At 37.7% G+C, this 17,978-nt stretch overlaps 1 long non-coding RNA gene across 2 annotated transcripts in view; it reads left to right on the forward strand.

Annotated features, from left to right (window-relative positions):
* LOC110144368 (uncharacterized) overlaps positions 1 to 17,978 on the forward strand; it is a 50,917-nt gene that overhangs the window by 15,595 nt on the left and 17,344 nt on the right. The window contains exons 2-3 of one of the 2 annotated variants that reach the window (XR_011484583.1): positions 1,925 to 2,023; positions 10,756 to 14,808. This is a non-coding gene — a long non-coding RNA (uncharacterized lncRNA). Of the gene's footprint in view, positions 1 to 1,924; positions 2,024 to 10,755; positions 14,809 to 17,978 lie in introns of those variants that run through there. The other variant, XR_002315871.2, reaches the window with a different exon arrangement.

Raw genomic sequence — 17,978 nt, forward strand, 5'->3', positions numbered from 1 at the left:
GCCAAAGAGAATTCTTTTACTGATTTGAAATAGATCTAGTTTTTATTGATTAGTATATAGTCTAACAGTGTTAGCCTTGATATGTCCTATATGGTAGATGTATCATAAGATTATGTAATTAGATCTTGGCTTAGAAATTTTCAGGAGGAAAAAAAAATCCAATAAAAGTGAATATGATGTCAAATACCTCATTTATTTGGGGGGCTGAGTGAAGTATGAGACAGGGGTTTAAGTAAGGAATCACTTGGCCCCATACTCAGTGGAGTGTGTGAACTATGCTGGTTATCACTCACAATTCCAAGTCCTCATTTCATCCCTAATGAAAGGAAACTTGAAAATTACCTGTCTCTACACATTTTCAGGAATCAAATTCAGTTTGATCATGTTTCTCATGCAAATCCAAGCCTTAATGGGAAACTCCTCAACATGGTACATGAGTTCCCAATGTAATATGTTGTATCTTGGTCTACAGGGTAGATGAGGGATTCTCTGAGGTTCCTACCTCCATGCCTGCCTTTCAAAAGCATTATATGGACTTCTTCATCATTAGGACTGAATCCACAGGATACCATTCTCTTTCTATTCTCCTCACCCTCCAAAAAAAAATAAATGACTCCTTACTCATTTTTCTAGTCAACAGGAGATGCAATTACAGATACAGAAGTATTGAGTTGGCCAAAAAGTTCTTTCAGATTTTCCATATGCTGTTTTAGGAAAATCCGAACGAACTTTGTGGCCAACCCTATACTTGGAAATGCTGAGCATATCGTTTAGTCTTAATTCTAATTTTTGGAAGTGTGTTCCAGAGCATGCATAAAGAGAGCTATCTGCCAAGGGTTATTGTGGTTAATAAAAATTCCACCTCCCTCCATGAAGTTAGCATAATTCTGGACTTAGCTGAGCTCCCTGGTGGCAAAAAGACTCAGTAACATAAAATTTTTTTCAAATGCTGAGTCTGGAAAAAAGCCAAATGAATGATACTCATTCTTAAAACTTAATCACTACATGTACTATGTCCATAGTCGCATTTTTGCACATTTTCATTTCACATCTATATTTAATGGCAGGACTTAGTTGGCCAAAATGTAACCTTGTTAGTTATCTCATTGTTAAGCATCTTCACAGGTCTTCAATGTTCATTTCTTGAACAAGAAAAGAGGCATGTTTCCCATGCGATGATAAGTAACATAAAATCAGGGATTCATTCATTCTTTTAGTACTTGATTGTTGAGTGCTTACTACATATGAAACACTGAAATGAAATTAACTGTTATTATGGGGTCTTTTTTCCTATTTATTGGTTCTTCATTTGTCATGGATGATTGAGTTGACTGAACTAGAGTTTATCACACTCAGATACTTTGCTGGTTTGATCTGGCTGCGGTTTCTTCTATTTCTTTTTCTACATTGGCAATAATGGCTATGTCCTATCTTTTGCTTTAAGCAAACACTTCTAGTGCTAGTATAATGCAAGCATTTAGAATTTTAAGTCAGACACTACCTCTAAGTTTTCTCATTTACTAAAAGGAAGATAAACCTTAAGACTCTTTTTGCTTAGCCGTTTAGGATTTTATGATGTTAGTTTATCAATGCTGACTCCAAGGGGAAAGGTTTTTGCAAGCAAAGTTCTAGGGAGCCTATGGGCTTCCCAGGTGGCTCAGTGGTGAAGAATCTGCCTCCAGCACAGGAGATGCAGGAAACACAAGTTCGATCCCTGGATTGGGCAGATCTCCTGGAGAAGGAAATGGCAACCCACTTCAGTATTCTTGCTTGGAAATCTCATGGACAAAGGGGTCTGGTAGGCTCCAGTCTATGGGGCAGCACAGAGTCAGACATGACTGAGCACGCATGCATGGTAAAATTAAGTAGGTGAAATGTATCTTCTCTTCTTCCATTCCTCTGACATTTCTCTCTCTCTTTTCAGCACCCGTGCCTCCCACAAAGGCTTTAGTATCCATGCCCTAAAAGAAGGAATAAGGAGGACAAATCACACTACTGCTGCTCAGTAGCTATATAATCTTGGGTAAGTTATTTATCCTCCAGGCCTGAGATTCCTCATCTATAAAGTAGAAATTATCACAGTATATTCTGCATATAGTTGCTATGGAGACTGAATAAAATATCGAATGTGAAGTATTTAGCATATGTGTATGTACACATTAAAGATTAACAAAAAGTTGGCTAGCTTTTTATTTTGCTAAGTAAAGACATTAAGGAAAAAGCAGAACCTTCATCGACTATCACAATCATTTCATAAAAGAAATGACATAGTACAATCCAGAAAGGAGAACATGACCTCAGAATTTACAATTTTAATTTGAAAAGTTACTACATTGTCTTTGTTGCTCATGTTTCACCATAAATCAACGAAAACTTCACCTTGTGCCAACCTCAATCTACAGACCTGTGTTTGGAAACCAGTGTAGTGACTTTCCAGTTGTCTTATTCATCAAAACTTACCTACCATAGTCTCATTCCCTTGAATCACAGTTCTCTTTTCTAACATTATATCTCACTGGTCTATAGTTGATGCAGATGGATAAATGTATTCATCTTTTCAAGAACATGTGCATGTTCTAACCAAATTGTGAAAGGAGTAGTGAGAATTTCAGACCAGTTGTCAGTTCTAGGGGAAATCAATGTGGATGCTGGTGCCCTTTTCAGCATCCTGAAAGTAGGTCCTATACTCAACCTTCCTGTATTGAGGAAAGTTACATCTGCCACAGATAGTCTGGACCTTTGAGACGTTTTCTCAGCAGCACCTGAGGACCACACTTAACTATCACTGTAAATGAAATAATGGTCAGATAGTTTTCCTAATTATATTTCAATTTATGCCACTTCTGATCAAAGCTAATCATCCTTAGTAGATCTTTGACTATCATGACCCTGACGGGAAAAGAACTTATCTGGCTGTAGTTTTCTTCCAAGTATTAACATGAATGAGGCCTGTCATGCCCTGGCCATCAGAGGTGGAAAATGATGGGCTTTTTTAGGGGCTAAAGCAGCAGCACTGAGGCAACAAGATGTGATTTCATTTCAGGTGTCACAAGTGGAAATGACAGTGTAGCCTACAAGGCACTATGATGACAAGTATGGATCTGGCATCAGAAAGCATTAATTCAAACCTAAAGTTAGACACCTATCAGCTATGGAAAGTAGTTAATCTTTCTAAATTTCAGTTTCCTGAAAATAGGTTAAGAATAGTACCTGCATCAGAAGACTATTAAGAGGACTAAACAAGTTAACTCATGTGAAACGTTTCAGCACAGTGTCTGCCATGGTGAGCGTTGGTTAATGTCAGCTCTGTGTTGTCATGCATACTGTAACAGGATGTGCCCACTTAACTGCCGGCCTCATTAACCACTTGTACTAAGTATATTTGCTGTTTTAGTCAGAGCCTACCCTGAAATCACAAAATATGCAAACTCAGGTCCAGATCTGAGCAAATGCAAGGCATCTCTTGGAGTTCCCCTTTTCATCGGTTCCACAGAAATATCCCAGCCTTTACTGAACTTTATTTTACTTCCTCAAATCACGTCTCACTTCTCTTTTGTTGCTAATGTCAGTCCTGTTTCACTCAGATTGTTTCTAAGAGAGGACTTTCTTTGTTGTTGTTTTTGGTTTGGGGTATTGTGATTGACAGCACCTTCTTCCATCATGAGCAAATATTACTTGGGTTGCCTAGTAGGTGGAATGTCTCAATCCACATGATTTCTCAAGAGTGATGCTCAACAAGTGTGTCTTCAGTGGTCAGATTTCATCATTGCAGCCAATTTTCAATTATCCACATAAAAAGTTGTTGGTCCAGATAACAGAAAATTACAGATCCTAAAATTATGGTTAACCATCCAGTAGAGTTGAGCCAAACATCAATATGTACCCAGTGACAATGCCAATCTAGTTAAAGGAATTTAGTCTCCCTATAATCTCCTTGAAAACCTATCCTTTGGTATGGATACTTGACATATTCTCAATTTTATATAAAGAACTGAGAAATCAAAGCTTCAAGTCCTTGCTTCCAATGAGATGGTGGTTCCTACATTCCTGTAAAATAGAAGTTCTAGAACTAGCTCTGTCAGAGGTCTGGGCTCATCTCAGGTAATGTGTCAACCATGTAGCTAAGTCATGACTATGGCCAGGCCATTATGCACACAACTCTTCTCCAATGCACATACTCCAGGGAGTGATCAGTGTACATCTGGCCTGCTTTATCTTCCTAGAGCTAGCTTCAGTAGATAAATAGAGGGGAAAATACAACCGGAGGCAACCCATTTCAACAGGGGAATGCAGCCCATTTCAACAGGGGAACGATGAGACTTTTAGACGTGTCTTCTTCACATCATCTACTCTTAACTTTCACCACTGCTGCTTTTATCCCCTGAAGTCATACAAGACAAATCCATTCTCCTTTGACTATTTGGAGGAAGCTATTACTTCCTGCCTGCCATTGCCATTAAGAACAGCATGACCTTGGCAGAATTACTTCAACCCCCTGAGCTTTTCTTTTTTTTTTTGCTTTTTTCAAAAAATTCTAGAAAGGAGTTAATTGGATGAGGTGATCTTTAACAGATCACCTGTTATAATGTTATATAATTTTATCAAAAATCTCTTTTGATGCCAGTGTAGAATGGTTTATTAACCACATTGTTGTTGTTATTTTGTCGCTAAATCGTGTCCAACTTATTTGCAACCTCAGAGACTGTAGCCTTCCAAGTTCCTCTGCTCGTGGGATTTCCCAGGCAAGAATATTGCAGTGGATTACTGTTTCCTCCTCCAGGGGATCTTCCCAACCCAGGGATCGAACCCACATCTCTGTGTCCCCTTCACTGGCAGCCAGGCTCTTTACCACTAGTGCCACCTGGAAAGCCTCCTATTAAGTGTATACTATATCCTATAATATACAATGTGCTTACTATACATAATTTCAAATAATCCTATGGGGAAATTATTATTTTTTACTTATAAGTGAAGAAACAAACGGTCAAAGAAATTAAATAAGCCATGTTCTGAATTTCTGATACTAGCCCTCTGCTCTAAGATAGGTTTTATCTCCATTTTATATTTTCTTGAGAAATTAACTTTAAAATCCCTGAGCTTGGTTGTCTTTCAAATGGGTCTGAAAACAAGATCGAGTTGACCTTCAGTTCAGCAGACAATGTGTCATGTTCTGTGGTTATTGCCATGAGATATAGTGAGGCTGCATGGGTTCATTTTTGGAGAACTGGACCTAGGCTTACCAAGAAGGGTAAAGGTTTGGAAGTTGGTAAGAAATCAGCACCAGAATTCTCACCAGTACTTTTACTTTTTAATTTTTTTAATATATTTTTGATCAGAGAATAATTGCTTTACAATATTGTATTGCTTTCTGCTGTAAAACACCGTGATTCAGCCATACGTATGCATGTGTCACCTCTCTCTTGAACCTCTCTCCTCTCATCAGTACCTTAAAAAAACTGAAGATGGGCTTCTCTGGTGGCTCAGATAGTAAAGAATCTGCCTGCAATGAGGGAGATATGAGAGGAATAGCCACCCACTCCAGTGTTCTTGCCTGGAGAATTCCATGGACAGAGAAGCCTGGCGGGCTACAGTCCTTTGGGTCGCAAAGAGTCAGACACAACTGAGTGAATAACATTTCCAAAGATGTTATTATACAAAGACAGTCATTCCTCCAGCGTACAATCACTAGGGCCTGCTGTATTCCAAATTTTGAATTAGTCACTTTTACTTAAAATCTTTCATTTATTTCTCATAAGAACTCTGTGAAGCACCAGTTAATGTATGTATAATTATTCTCTTACACAGTGGATAAATGACTTGCTCAATCAGTAAGTAGAAGGTCAAGATTATGACCAAGGCCTTTGGGTTCCACATTCCAAATCTTCCCACTCTGCCAGTATTTCCCAAAGTGTGTTTCAGTTCACATTCATTCCCCAAAATCCTTTTCCAAAAAAGAATGCCACAGTTTGATTCAGCACACGGTGGGATTCCTTAGAAGTTCATAGCACTTAGCACATTCAAGTTTCTCAGAAATTTCTGGAAAGGAAATGTGTTTAACAATTTCCTTCCTAGATTTCCCTAAGCTTATTTGCAAAGGCACTTTTTAATTCAATTAACACATGTTAATATCATGAGTTATTCAAATCCTGTATACCCCTTTGAGAGATACTGTACCACACCAACCTATATTAGAAAGTAATTTCTATAGAAAAGAATTCTCATCATAAGCTATCTTTTCTCCTCATGTTAAAAAAATATATTTTCCCATGAGTTAACTAGTAGGTCTCATGAGACTGTAAGCCAGATGGCTATAGCAATTTAACAAACTTCCTGGCTCTTTACCTAGGAGAATCGAATGTTGCTGTAGAGTTATACAGACGAGACTACCAAATGGGAATACAAAAAAAGCACATAAATAAGTATTACATTTTCTTATGGTACATATTCTACATTCTGAAGGAGTTTATTTATGCATGAAACATACCATTTACCCCTTTCCCAAATTCTTGTTGCTTGACATACTTTACATTTTTATTCCAATGAGAAATGAAGGAAAAGGAGTTTTTGAAATATTACAGAGAATTTTGTAATTGCTTGAATCCACTAATGATGCCTGGCATTATTTAAAACTGGGATTGGAAATCATTGTGTCTAATAATTAAGTTGGGTTTGGTTATGAAATTAATTACTAAATTCAACTGTTTAGTCAATTGCTTATTTTTAAGATCTATTGCCAGTTCACATGGGTTCTGTGGCAGGTTTTAACATTTTTAAAAAGTCATTTTTTAGTTTGTAATCATGTGTCAACATCGGTCTTGGAAATTTCTCAGTGAAGGTCATTGTTTAGGAAGTGAAATAAAAGTCTCAGACGGTGACACTCAGAAAGGCAAAACTGGGGATGTGTATTTTATTGAAAGTAACTGGAAAAATAAAGGGAGAAAAGCTAAGTAATTCATTGCTAGAATGCACATAAGTATCTTTTGCTACTTGTCATTAGTGTATATAATCAAGTTACCTATTGCCGTATTACAAAGCACACACTACAAAGCGTAGTGGATTAAAACAACAAAATTGTTATTATATCTCACAGTTTTGTGAGTCAGGAAATTGGCAAGGTGATTTTTCTGCTCAACTTACTGGCAACTGAATTGTTCATGAGAGTCCAAGATGACTTTCCTGCATGGCTGACAACTTGATGGCATGACTGAGCCTTTGTCCCTCTCTATATAGTCTTAGGACCTCTCTTTGTCCTAGGGTAGTTAGACTTCTACTCTCCAGGGGGTAACTGGGCCTTTAAGAGACAGAAAACGTGGGCTCCTAGGGTCTGGGCCTGAAAACTGAGAAAGGGGCATCCATTCTTTCACACGTATTCTACTAGTCAGAGAATCAGATAGCATGGTGCCCATCTCTCAGGAAAGGTACCAAAGGATTTGTGACCATCATCACTGATCTTCAACATAGGCTAAAACTCTTTGTCAGATGGGTTTGTGTCATGAAGCAAAGAATACAAACTCTCTCCTGGACGTTTGAACTGTTAGCCCTTTGATACATAAGCCTTTTTATTCATAAAGCCAACAGGACACTGTAAAAATGTATACCATATGACACATCTATATTAAGTTGTTTTATTTAAGATGTATATTAGTTCTGACTTTCCATTTGAACATTTCTTCTGTCATTTTAGGCCTCTTGAAGCACTTTTAAGCTGGTCTGTCATTCATTCCCTATTTGCTGTTACTAGTCATGATAGCTCAGATTTGAAAACTATCTCCACATAAGCACCACCATAAGTGATAAGGTGCTACAAACCTGCCAATACTCACACCTCAGTGATCAAGATGATCACGGCTGCTCTTCACTGGAGATGATAGAGCTGTGCCTTTTCACCCATATAGAGCTCTGTTTTGGCTTTGGGGTCTTTCTTCTCATCTATGAAGATTTGTAAGTTTTGAATTATTGAGTTGCCAAAAAGTTTGTTTGGGTCTTCCATAGCATCTCATGAAAAAAAAACCGAATGAATGGTTTTGCCCATCCAATACTTCAGAAGAGTTGCAGTGTTGAGTTTTGTTTGGGTGAGACAATGGGCACCCTCTGGAACCCTTTCACCTTCACCTCTTTCTTTGACTTGTCTCTTCTATGGGCCTTCTTACAGTGTCAAGGGTTCACATTCTCCCTCTCACTTAACAGATTTTTAATAAAAACTATATCTTAATGAAAAGAATGACTTAACTTCATAAACAATGATTTAATTTAGGAGAGATAATTATACAAACATTCCTCAGTGTATTTTTTCTTTATAATCAAACAGTAAGATGGAGCCAGTGTTGGGAGACTGAGCTCTCCTGAGGGTAGAGCCGAAGCGTCCAATCTAGCCAGCTGCTTATCTTTGTAAATAAAGTTTTACTGGAACACAGCCACACTCATCTGTTTACTTATTGCCTATTACTGTTTTCATATTATAAGGGCAGAGTTGAATAATTGTGTCAGAGACCATATGGCTGGCAAGGCCTGAAACGTTTATGATCTGGTCCTTTATAGAAAACATTGTCGAGGCCTGGGATAGTATAATTCCTTTGGAATTTTCTTAGGAAACTAATTTGATTTTGCTTGTTCTAAATATACTGATTTTGCTTGGGTAATAGAAGATTGACCAAATCACAGCTTTTTAGTCTCATGGATAAATAGACAAATATACTTGAATAAAACACTGAATTTTCAGAGATAAAAAGGCCCTCCATGGGACTGTGTTGCAACTCAGTTCTGTTGCTGCTGATGTGACTTTTGTAATTTATTGAGTTACTTGAAACAAAGGCAGCCTCAGAGCTAAGGGCCATGAATATGCAGGAACAAATGAGTCAGACAAGGGAATTATGGACACAGTGGCCCAAATTTTTGTCAATATAGTCCCTCTGTCCTGCTTTTGAAGACTTGGTTCTGACTCATATTATAATTGAGCATAAGGGAAACTCCAGGGAAATCTCTGGACCATTTAGAAGGACAAGTATTCGTCCATCTCTTGCATGTGTTAGATGATGCTCTGTCTATATGAAGACAGATGGTTGATAATACACAGTGTTAGCTAGGGCATAAGCAAACTAGCCTTCTTATCACTATTTGTGAGAGTATAATTTATTTCAATGCTTCTAAAAGGCTAAATGTTTATCTTAGAATTCCAGTGCTATTATTTCCCTAATGAAATAATGAATGGAAAGTAGATGTACAAATTTATTTACAAAGATATTTATTGCAGCTGAATTTGTAATAACAAAACATTGGCAATGATTTATATATCAATCATAAGAGATTAAATGTAGTAGAATAAAGGAAAACTGTGTGTAATATTGAAGGAGAGAAAACAAATGACAACACATACAATTTCAACCCAATTTTGTGTAAACACATGCATAATTTATACATAGAAAAGTCCAAAAGACATACAATAAAAATGTAATAATGATTTTTATTATTGAACAATGGCTTTGTGGATAATTTTATTTTGTACTTTGAGTTTTTTTGTATTTTACAAAGTTTCCATAATAAGCATGTATTACTTCTCTAATTAAATAAAATAACAACAGATATTTATTTAAAAGGCTGTATTAGAGATTTAAAAATATCCTCAGCTAATCAACTGTTTATCTCACCTATGCAATTGAAAAGAAAACTAAAGAGGCTTTTATTGATTTTTATGGAATTTACTTTGTTGGCTGAATTCATGTATTTGTAATTAGGTAGGTTTCCCCAGAGACTCAGTGGTATAAAATCAGTCTACAATGCAGGAGGCCCAGGTTTGAATCCTGAGTGGGGATGATCCCCTGGAGGAGGGCATGGCAATCCACTCCAGTATTCTTGCCTGGAGAATCCTGTGGACAGAGGAGCCTGGCAGGCTGCAGACCATGGGGGTCACAAAGAGTTGGACATTACTGAAGCGACTGAGCACAGTATAGCACAGGCTTAGCTATAGGTTTTAATTTCTCTGTGTCTCCTAACAATTGGTACAAATTTTGAGATGGGGTCTATTCTATATCTCTTTCCTAAATGCACACTTTTTCTTTCCATTAAAACAGAAAATACTTTTCCAGAACTAAAAATTTAGCTGCATTTCATTTCCTAATAAGAATTTATAGTTCAGTATTTATATTATTTAACTTCTCATGATGCTCTATTATATTCATGGAAAGCATGATTTTCAAAGATAAATATGGAGATTAAAGATCCAAGAACAGCCTTTTGAAATTTAATATGTGTTTTCTCTTGAGTGTCATGCTTATAAAAGATGGTGCCACAGCAATTGTCAGCTGAAATCCAAGAGAGGGCTGAATTCTCTCCCCAGATGAATCAAATCACTTATAGTAAAGAGTTTAGTCCTACAGGCTCTTCTGCTACCTGGCCTTACATCTGATGCTGCCAGAACTGAGAAGGCCAAGAAATGCACCCGTTTGAAGCCAAAAGCACCTGGCTGCACTTTGCGACTACAACCAAGATCAATTTATGTCTTGCAGTCCACTAAGAAGTCCCAGGATATATTTGGCTTTTGGCCAGTGGTAGTTTGGAAACTTCAAGTTCTAGGTTGGTGCAGTTCTGCATTTCAGAAAGTAATTGCAGTTCTGCATTGTTGAAATTTACTGTTTGATATTGGAATCTGTTCTTAAATAAATGTGTTTACTTTATACATCATTATAACGAACATTTCTTGGTTCTTTTTTTTTTGCTAATGACTTATTACTTGTTTATTTTATTTTATATTTATTTCAGACTAGGTAAATGATGTTAGACAAAAAGCAAATTCGAGTGGTTTTCTTATTCAAGTTCAAAATGGGTTGTAAAGCAGTGGAGACAACTCGCAACATCAACAACGCATTTGGCCCAAGAGCAGCTAACGAACGTACAGTGCAGTGGTAGTTCAAGAAGTTTTGCAAAGGAAAGGAGAGCCTTGAAGATGAGGAGTGCAGCGGCTGGCCAATTGGAGGTTGACAATGACCAATTGAGAACCATCATCGAAGCTGATCCTCTTAAAACTACATGAGAGGTTGCCAAAAAACTTAATGTTGTCCATTCTGTGGTTGTTTGGCATTTGAAGCAAATTGGAAAAGGCTCAATAAGTGGGTGCCTTATGAGATGATCGCAAATCAAAAAAATTATTGTTTGGAACTGTCATCTTCTCTTATTTTATGCACAACGATGAACCATTTCTTGATCAGATTGCTATGTGCGACAAAACATTGATCTTATACAAGAACCAGCAATGACCAGCTCAGTGGTTGGACAGAGAAGAGGCCCCAAAGTGCTTCCCAAAGTCGAACTTGCACCAAAAAAGGTCATAGTCACAAACCACCATAGTTTGGTGGTCTGCCACTGGTCTGCTCCACTACAGCTTTCTGAATCCTGGTGAAACCATTACATCTGAGAAGTATGCTCAGCAAATCAATGAGGTGCACCCAAACCTGCAATGCCTGCAACTGGCATTAGTCAATAGAAAGGGCCCAATTCTTCTCTGAGACAACGCCCAACCATATGTCACACCACCAACGCTTCAAAAGTTGAACGAATTGGACTATGAAGTTTTGCCTCATCCGCCATATTCACCTAACCTCTTGCCAACAAACTGCCACTTCTTCAAGCATCTCAACAACTTTTTGCAGGGAAAACACTTCCACAATCAGCAGGAGGCAGAAAATGCTTTCCAAGAGGTCGTCAAATCCTGAAGCATGGATTTTTACACTAAGGGATAAACCAACTTATTTCTCATTGGCAAAAATGTGTTGATTGTAATGGTTCCTATTTTGATTGATAATAATAAAGATGGGTTTGAGCCTAGTTATAATGGTTTAAAATTTTTAAATGATTTTTTTAAAAAAGGTCTGAAACTACAAGTATTTTTTTCAACAACCTAATATTAGCTCTCCTTTCAACCACCCCTGATCAGATTGTTTAGAATATAAACAAACATTTTCTATTAATCTAGTTACAGAATTGATTTGTTTCTGACAAAGGACTCACAGAAGCTGTGTGAAATCAGAATATAAACAATCTTCTAGCAGCTGTGAAAGAAAATAGAATGTTTTCAAAAACAGGTGGGAAAGCAGATTGCTTTAAAGGAAGTATTAATATTCATTAGGAAAGTGATAATCTTAGCTTTGGGCAAAAGGTAACCAGGGATATTGTGCATACATGCAAAGTTTTCTATACTCCCAGTCCCTCTAGAAGTCCAAACAAAACCTTTAGACTTTATAGTGAAAGTGAAAGTGAAGTCGCTCAGTCATGTCTGATTATTTGCGACCCCATGGACTGTTATAGCCTACGAGGTTCCCCCGTCCATGGAATTTTCCAGGCAAGAATACTGGGGTGGGTTGCCATTTCCTTCTCCAGGAGATCTTCCCAACCCAGGAATTCAACCCATGTCTCCCGCATTGTAGGCAGACACTTTACCGTCTGAGCCACCACTAGAACTTAGCAAAAATTTGGAGCTATGTGGCTTGTTTTAATTGGAGCTATCTCTCTCTCTTTTCTTTTTTTGCATTTACATTGAGGAAAAAAAAGCTGTAGTTATATCAGATGTTGGTCTGTGCTAGAATAGATTTGAAATAAGTGTTGTTAGATGAAATGTTTTAAAACTTACATTTTTTTAAAGGCCACATTTCAAAGCTTTTCACGAGTGTTGCAAATGACCTTATAGATTCTCCTGTATTTCGAGACATTTTTATCTTCACTTATATTACATGCAGTAAGACTCTCACAGAGGAAACAAAATATTACTGTAAATGTTCAAGGCAAAAGAGTATGTGCCATTTAATTTCAATATATACAGTTACTAAGTCAGCATTCTTACCACTTTATACATTTTGAACAAACCCATACTAATCTAGAAGCATTTGGTTTCTAGTGCATGGAAATGGGAAGAAGGAAATTTCCTTGACAAAGATCAGTATCTTAATTGTTTCACATTAACATACTGTCAACACATTTGAGCTTTCAGTTAATTGTGGTTAACTCAAGAAATGAGATCTTTTGAGTATCAAATTTACTATTTCAAATCCTTGTTTAAATCCTTCGTATAACACCTGCTTTGTCTTCCAGTAGATTCTTCAGTTGGAATTGTTAGATGATGATGATGATAGAAATGGTCCTCCTGGATGGAATATAATAGATGCTGTTTGTAGGTATTACCTGATACCTGACTGCATCTAGTTTCTTATTAACATGACCTTCACTTTCTTGATGGCTCAGACGGTAAAGCATCTGCCTGCAATGGGGGAGACCCAGGTTCGATCCCTGGGCCAGGAAGATCCCCTGGAGAAGGAAATAGCAACCCACTCCAGTATTCTTGCCTGGGAAATCTCATGGATGGAGGAGCCTGGTAGGCTGTAGTCCATGGGGTCGCAAAGGGTTGGACACGACTTCACTTTCACTTTCACTTTTTGATTAACTACAAGCATTCTAAGATCATGAAAAGCAAGTATTTTGTATATTCCAGGTTTCTTTTTTTCCAAAAGATTCTAAATCCTTCCTTCTCTCTATCTCATTTTCATGTCTGACATGTCATCAAACTCTGATCTAATGGAAAATATTGTATGTTGAAAAAAACACAGGCTTTGAGGTTAGACACCTGAAATTTCAATTCACTTTTAATCTAGCTGTGTTGTGGTTTGAATGTGTGTGTCTCCCCCAACTGCATATATTGAAATCCTCACCACCAAGGTGATGGTGTTAGAAGATGGAGTCTTTGGGAGTTGATTAGATCCATGAGAGTGCTGTGACTGTTAGTAGCTCAGTTGTGTCCAACTCTTTGTGAACCCATGGACTGTAGCCCTCCAGGCTTTTTCGTTCATGGGACTTTCCAGGCAAGAATACTGGAGTGAGTTGCCATTTCCTTCTCCAGGAGATCTTCCCAACTCAGGGATCAAACCCAGGTCTACCACATTGCAGGCAAACTCTTTACCATCTGAACCACCATGAATGATATCAGTAAGTTTATCCCATCAGAGAGATCACAGAGAGATCTCTGCATGCTTCTACATTGTGAGTTTACAGCAGAATAAACATCAAAGGAACTGGGCTCTCACCAAGCCTCCAGAACTATGAGAAAAAGATGTTTGTAGTTTATAAGCTAGTCAGTTTATGTCGTTGTGTTATACAATCTGAATGAACTGGTAAAGTCTGTTTGGCAAGTTTTCAGCATTTCAGAGATTTTGGCTATGTGTGAAAGAATAGTTAGCTAGTTAGGGCAATTAGAAGAAATACTTTTGGTGATTGCTGTGTTAGGTCTCAGTCAGGGTCAGAAATCTCTGATTACAAATATTCTCAGGTTGAAATTTGTTCATCTTGATAAGAAAACCTTACAACTTAGGAAGAGTAAAATTTAAGTTTAGAAAGGTTTAAAAGAATCCAAATCATGCCATGAATGTTTTTGTATTAAGAAGGAATCTGTACATATCTAGCATTCTTTTTCTCCAATAAATGGCTTCTAAATACCATGTCTATCTGTTAACAATGTCACATAATTAATACTTCTCCGGGAAAATTTTCCTAATTAGTTGAATTAGTTAGAATATACTGTACAGAGTCTTTTCTTTTCCTATATAAATTAAAACATTTTCACCAAGATTTATTTGTTCATCCATTTATGTATGCAACAGATATTTATCAAGTCCCTTAAAGGTGTCAGATGTTCTAAGTGACTGGCTGGGAACACAGGAGCAAATAAACTAGATGAGGTGACTGCTCTTGTGGAGTTTACATTCTAGTGGAATTAGAAAACAGATAAGAACATTTCACAGAGTGATAATAAGTGCTCTAAAGAAAATAAAACGTTAATTGGATGGAGAGTGATTAGGGGAAGTTTAACTTGCACAGGCAAATGGAGGACAGCCTAGTCTTATCGCAGAGTCCTCTGGATACAAAGAGAGAGAAGCAGTGATTCCACAAGCCATAGTCTCTGAATGTATTTTTTTTATCAACTTAAAGACTCTAAGATATTTTAAACTTATATTTAAATTTATATTTAGGGGCTTCTCTGGTGGTTCAGCGGTAAAGAATCTGCCTGTCAATGCAGGAGGCATGGGTTTGATCCCTGGTCAGGAAAGATCCCATGTGCCATGGAGCAACTAAACTGTGTGCCTTAACTATTGAACCTGTGCTCTAGAGCCCATGTGCCGCAACTACTGAAGCCTGCATGCCCTAGAGGCCATGCCCCACAACAAGAGAAGTCACCACAATGAGAAGCCGGTGTGTAACTGGAGAGTAGTGCCCCTTGCCGCAATAAGAGGCCCAAGTGGCAACGAAGACCCAGCAGAGCCAATAAATAAATAATAATTTAAATGTGTTAATAAACAAATTTATAGTTATACATGCAAATAATTCAAAATGTATGTTTCCTTGATTGTTTGTATGCTAAATTTGACTGTGAAATACTCTACTCTTGGTCTATAGTTTCTAACTAGAAAGAACACTTGAACTTTCTATTCCTTAAATTATAATTCATCTGATTAGTTCGCAATTTTTATAGCTGTCCCTTAGGTGTTTTGGGGAAACCACCTTAAAAGTGACTTGTGTTACCAACAGTGATGGCAAAGACAATCAATCATCAGCCAAGTGTCAGTTGATCTCTTCTGTATTATCACTTTTAAAAAGTCTTATACTTTCAATTGCTGAAAAACCACCTTCTTGAAGAGAAACAAAATCATAACTTTTTGTCAACTGTGAGATCATTTGGAAAGGATTCTTTCCTGCTTCTGCTCTATAAAACTTTCAGGAACTAACAGATGTGCCTCTGTTGTGGCTACAAAAAACTACTCTGTGTTCCTCTGAAGAACAGGAAAAGGATATAGAGTAGCAAACAAGTGTGATGAATGGACGTGTAACTTTTTTTTCCCAAGGACAATAAAATATTCACACACCGGATGACAAGTTCACTTTTTCTTTCCTCTTTCAAATCAAACAGCTCCATCATTTGGGAATCCCATTCTTGGGCGATCTCAGAGGCACATATTATTTTATAATAATACATTTAAAAGCCCTAACAACTCACTTGCTGTACTGGATGAGTTAAAATCAGTTTTGACTCCCTTCCAAGCCTTGGGAAGAAGTTACATTAGTTCTCCCTCACTCTGCTAGAAAGTCTGTGAGCTGAGTGATAGCACGAGTTTGTGCATCTATGTGATGTTTAAATGGAACAAAACAGAGAGCTGCAAAGAATCTAAGCCTGTGATGACATCATTGGACCACTGAATCAGCCCAATTTGGATCCTGCCCTACTTCTGGATTCTGTTATATAAGAAAATAAATGTTGAACCTTTATTCTAGAACAAATATTGGAAAGAGAGGAGTAAGCCCAAAATTCAAGAAGGCTGAAGAAACTTTGAGGCGATACGCATCTCACTTAAGTGAGTTTAAGGCATTGAATCTTTTAAAATTACTTTCAGATGAAGATTAAAGATGCTTTTGGCTACAATAACAGAAATCGTTGCTGGATATGGTTTCGCTTATAATGTTTATTTTCTTATATAACCAAGAGTTCAGAGATGGGGCAGGATCCAAGTTTACCTGATGTAGTAGCCTGATGTCTCTGCATCTCTTGGTTTTGCTTTCTTCAGGAGTGGCTTTATCCCTTGGTTTTTCTCTTTCTTGGGAGATGGCTGTCTGTGGTTATTGAGCTACAAATGTTCTTCTATGTGTCCAGAAGAGAAACCCTATCTGCTAACCAGTCATATTTTGGGTTAGGTATTCCCCCAAACACCAATTGCAGTTGCCTGGGAAACACCATGCATGAATTGCTCTAAACTTTAGACTAACTGTGATAAGGAGGCGGGGATGGAATCACGTTTCTTTAAAGCACATATGGCATGGGAAAGAAGTTATTTAAGGAGTAAATGGGAAATAGGTGTTGGGTAGGCAAGCAATATTATTTTCCGATACTAAGATACTAAGATAGTTTAGGAGGGAAATTACAAGACGACTTTTGAAACAATCCAAAAAACAAGAAATATTCAAAACTAGAATAAAATTTGACCACAAACAACAGACCAATGACCTTGACATCAATCCTAGTTTAGAATCAAAAACTGGTCCTGAGAAGCTGCAGACAACTGCCCAGACTACACACCTCTCACTCCATCACCTATGTAAATCCCACGAGTCCCCCACCTCTGCTGGAGACTTCTCATTTCAGTCACCCCAGGCCCTTTGTCAAAAAACAAGCTCTTCTGTCTCACTATTACACCCAGTCTCCTACATCCTTCTTTCTTTTGATCCTTTAATTATAAAACAATCCTCCCACATCCCTAGTCTCTTCCTCAAATGCTTTATTTTCCCTTCTGTGCAATCTGAGGTCTTTCTTCACTCTGTGTGTGTGTGTGAATGTGTGTGTAAGTGTGTGTGAGTGTGTGTGTATCTATGTGTCTGTGCACATGGGTGTGAAGGTTTTAAAAGGGATATGAGTAGAAAATAAAAATTAAAAAAAATAAAATAAAGGTATATGAGTGCCACCCCTTCTGCATACCCTACCTTCCACTCCTCCCTACTCTGAGTGGCGCCTTAATTTGGCCATGCCTACAGCTTTACCAACTTGAGTCAACCTAAACTTTGTCTCACTATCAAGTTGAAGGAAATGAACAGTAAGGGAAAAATAGGGTGTCTCTGGAGACGTAGACCTAGGGAAGGCTTCACAGAGGAGATGACACTTAAACTGAGCATGTATAAGCTAAAAGAGAAAACCATTCATGTTGAAGAAATCTATTTAATATGGTTATATCACTAGGTAAGGGATGAGAGGTGAAGCAGGACAAAAAGATACGGGTCATTTCTGGTGGTTTAAACCCAGGCCTCTCTATTAATACAGATTCAATTTTCTGGGATGGAGCCTGAGCTTAGCTGTGTTTAAAAGGTCCACAAGTGTTTCCAACAAACAACTGGCTTGGGAACCATTACTCTAAAGAGATATTGAAGTGTTTCAAGTGGGTTAATAACAGAGATCTGGGTGG

Source organism: Odocoileus virginianus, chromosome 29, assembly GCF_023699985.2.
Source record: "Odocoileus virginianus isolate 20LAN1187 ecotype Illinois chromosome 29, Ovbor_1.2, whole genome shotgun sequence".
Classification (NCBI taxonomy): domain Eukaryota; kingdom Metazoa; phylum Chordata; class Mammalia; order Artiodactyla; family Cervidae; genus Odocoileus; species Odocoileus virginianus.